This window comes from Sinocyclocheilus anshuiensis, unplaced genomic scaffold (genome assembly GCF_001515605.1).
Source record: "Sinocyclocheilus anshuiensis isolate Anshui unplaced genomic scaffold, SAMN03320099.WGS_v1.1 scaffold495, whole genome shotgun sequence".
Classification (NCBI taxonomy): domain Eukaryota; kingdom Metazoa; phylum Chordata; class Actinopteri; order Cypriniformes; family Cyprinidae; genus Sinocyclocheilus; species Sinocyclocheilus anshuiensis.
In genome coordinates this window covers 641,089-645,034 of record NW_015552586.1, presented here as the reverse complement: position 1 = coordinate 645,034, position 3,946 = coordinate 641,089, and the positions used below count along the sequence as shown (strand labels likewise).

Sequence of the window (3,946 nt, the reverse complement as noted above, 5' to 3'; positions counted from 1 at the left end):
CCTGCTGAACACACACTGATCTGAGAACAGAACGACAGAATGAGAAACATGATTTTCCTCAAAATATTGTGCATTTGACTGTGAAAAACACGCTGCTATTGCTTTAAGACAGTAGTTTCAGCACATCACTCTCAGCACTAGAACTAGTCATGATGAACTAGATAAACCTCAGATGAAGCTGTTGTGTGTTTCTATGCTCTCACACACACACGTGACTGAAGTGTTTCGTCTCTCAGATCAGGACAGCAGAATTCATCACATAGCTCTGTTCTCCTCAATGGGCGTCTGCTTCATCTTGCTGGTTTTCGTCATATACTTCTACCGCAGGTACATCAGCATCCTCCTCATCCTCATCACTCTCAGCAGTCTTCTTTACAGGAATCAGTCACTTGAATTCATGTCCCGTGTTTGATGTGTGTCAGATATCAGCGTCAGGGGATGCGGGCGCGCTACAGCATGGGTCTGGAGCAGGACGAGAGCTTCATTCCTGCTGGAGAATCTCTGAAGGATCTGATCGAACAGTCTCAGAGCTCCGGCAGCGGATCAGGACTCCCTCTGCTGGTCAGACACTCACATCACAACATCAGTCCAGTCTTAACCTTCCACACAAACCAGGAAACTCCATTCTCTTTTACATAGCTCAATTTAAATTATTTTGATTTAGATGTGTTTAGTCTCTGTAACAGTGGAATCATTTAGAATTATTATTTGATCATATCAATGATAATCAACAGAGGTCAGTTGCTTTAGACTAGTATTACAAGTTAGTTATCAACTTTTTTAACCAGCTGTATAAAAAATTATAATTTGAGAACAAAAAGACTGATTGTCCGGTTTTGATTATCTACAACTTTTATTAACTCAACTCAACTCAACTCAAACTTTATTTATAAAGCACTTTCAACACCACGACTGGAACCAAAGTGCTGTACAGAGAAAGATAAGAGGGGAAAAAAAATAAGAATAATATAAAAACAAATGAAAAATAATAATAGTAAAATAAAAGAAAAAAAGAAAAATACATAAATAATAATAGTAACAACAAATATCATACACAGCTAAAAAACATTGTCAAAAGCTAGAGAAAACAAATGAGCTTTAAGCGAACTCTGAAAAACACCTCTGTAGAGAAGTAGGCAAAAAACTTGTCAACTGATTAATAGGATCGACAGGAGTGATCAGCTCATTGCTAGCAGATGAAGTGTGAGATCTAATTCCAGCGACCTTACCAATAAAAATGTTTTATATTTTTACATTACTAAAATAATGTATTATTATTATTATTATTATTAATATATTATATTTTAGACAAACATAACATTTATAACAACATTATATAATTTAAAAATTAAACTGAAAATTATGCAGAGTTAAAAAAAAGCAAAAATATTACTTAAATGGTACGAGTTAAAAAAAATTTTTAGTCATAATTTTAATTTTTTTTTAAATAAATCTGTGTAAATACCAGTTTAACTTGTTCATAAATTTTTTTGTCTGCAGTAAAATATTTGACTAAAAATAATGTAAATATACACACTTAAAAAAATAACTGACAACTATACAGAACTTTGAAAAATTACAAAAATAAATCAATTTTTACTGTATTATACTGTCTATTTACTGTAATACTTAAGCCATGTTTTCCCATAATTTTAGTGTATTTTTGTGTGCTTTCAGTTTAATTTATAAGTATAAATATATAGTTTTTATATATTTATATTAATATATATGTTAGTATATATTTATTGTTTTTAGTAAAATATTTGACTGTATATTAAAAAATATTTATGAAAAGGCATACTTAAAATTGAATCTGAAGACACCTTGAACCATCCAAGATAAATTACTGATGGTAATGTTTCTGCTGAGGTTAAAGTAATCAGAAGATGCAGAAATCAGTTCAGATCATAAAATGCCAGCTAACAGATACGTTTTATTGGCTCACCAAAGTCAATTTTGACTCTTGTTTGGAGTGTTAATTTTGGACTCCTTATAGAACACCCACATACAACATGTAGAAGTGAAAGTGTGCAAGTAGTTGTAGTAGTAAATGTTTATACTCTTGCTGAATTTCCAAGTTTTGCTGATCTAGTAACACGTCACATCAGACGCTGCGGTTTCGTGTTAATGTATCCCATTATCTCCTCTGCAGGTGCAGCGAACCATCGCCAAACAGATCCAGATGGTGAAGCAGATCGGGAAGGGCCGTTACGGCGAGGTGTGGATGGGCCGCTGGAGGGGCGAACGGGTCGCCGTCAAGGTCTTCTTCACCACAGAAGAGGCCAGCTGGTTCAGAGAGACCGAGATCTACCAGACCGTCCTGATGAGACACGAGAACATCCTGGGTAAGGAAGCTCCTGATTAGTGGTAAACCGATATGGATTTTTCAATGACCAATGCCAATATCTTAGTAAGCTGGATAGTAAAAAAAAAAAATGCATAACTAAAATTAAATATTTATTTAATAACATAATATTTTCTAAATGAAAGTGTAAATAACTATGATAAAGAATGTGAAATGAATAAAAAAACAATTAAATAAAAATAATGATTTAAATGGAATATTCTTGATTCTGAAATTGTGTGTTGAAGTGAAAATGTGTTTTTTATCAACAAGCAAAGAAAGTGCAACAATTTCTGACAACTACTGTTAGACATATTGGCCTAAGAGAACAAAAAAAAATTAAGAAATGGCAAATATTGGTCAACATATTGGTTGCTCAGTAGTTATGAATAATCAGATCAGATCCAGATGAAAAATTCAAAAAATCCCAAATATCGGCCAATATATCGGTTGTGGAGTAGTTCTGATTGGTCTGATTAGATCCAAATGAAAAAATGGCAAACATCGACCGACATATTGGTTGAACACTAGTTCTGATCAGTCAGATCAGATGTGAAAAAAAAAAGGGCAAATATCATCTGATATATTGGTTTACCACTAGTTGTGATCGGTCAGGTCAGATCCAAATAAAAAATGGCAAATATCGACCGACATATTGGTTGAACACTAGTTCTCATTGGTCAGATCAGATCTGAAATTAAAAAAATGGCAAATATCAGGCGATATATCGGTTGTGGAGTAGTTCTGATTGGTCTGATTAGATCCAAATGAAAAAATGGCAAACATCGACCAACATATTGGTTGAACACTAGTTCTGATCGGTCAGATCAGATGTGAAAAAAAAAAAGGCAAATATCATCTGATATATTGGTTTACCACTAGTTGTGATCGGTCAGGTCAGATCCAAATAAAAAATGGCAAATATCGACCGACATATTGGTTGAACACTAGTTCTCATTGGTCAGATCAGATCTGAAATTTAAAAAATGGCAAATATCAGGCGATATATCGGTTGAGATAAAAAAAAAAAAAAATCCAAATATCGGCTGATATATCGGTTAAGGACTAGTTGTCAGATCAGGTCTGAAATAAAATGATTGGCAAATATTGGCCGATATATTGGTTGACCACTAGTTCTGATCGGTCAGATCAGGTCTGAAATAAAAAAAGAGCCAAATATCAGCTAATATATTGGTTAAGGACTAGATGCAGTCGGTCAGATGAGATCAAAAATAAAAAATGGCAAATATCGACCGACATATTGGTTGAACACTGGTTCTCATTGGTCAGATCAGATCTGAAATAAAAAAAATGGCAAATGTCAGCCGATATATCGGTTGAGGACTAGTTCTGATTGGTCAGATCAGGTCTAAAATAAAAGAATTGTCAAACATTGGCCGATTTATCGGTTGAGGACTAGTTGTGATTGGACAGATCTGTCCGTTCCCATGTTCCCGTCAGGTTTCATCGCAGCGGATATCAAGGGCACAGGCTCGTGGACGCAGCTGTATCTGATCACGGACTATCACGAGAACGGCTCGCTGTACGACTACCTCAAATCCACCACACTGGACAGAAAAGCGCTGCTGCGGCTGGGGCAAT

The 3,946-nt window shown here is 34.9% G+C and overlaps 1 pseudogene; it reads left to right on the top strand.

Moving 5' to 3' along the window:
• LOC107665455 (bone morphogenetic protein receptor type-1B-like) overlaps positions 1-3,946 on the top strand; it is a 59,388-nt pseudogene that overhangs the window by 47,167 nt on the left and 8,275 nt on the right.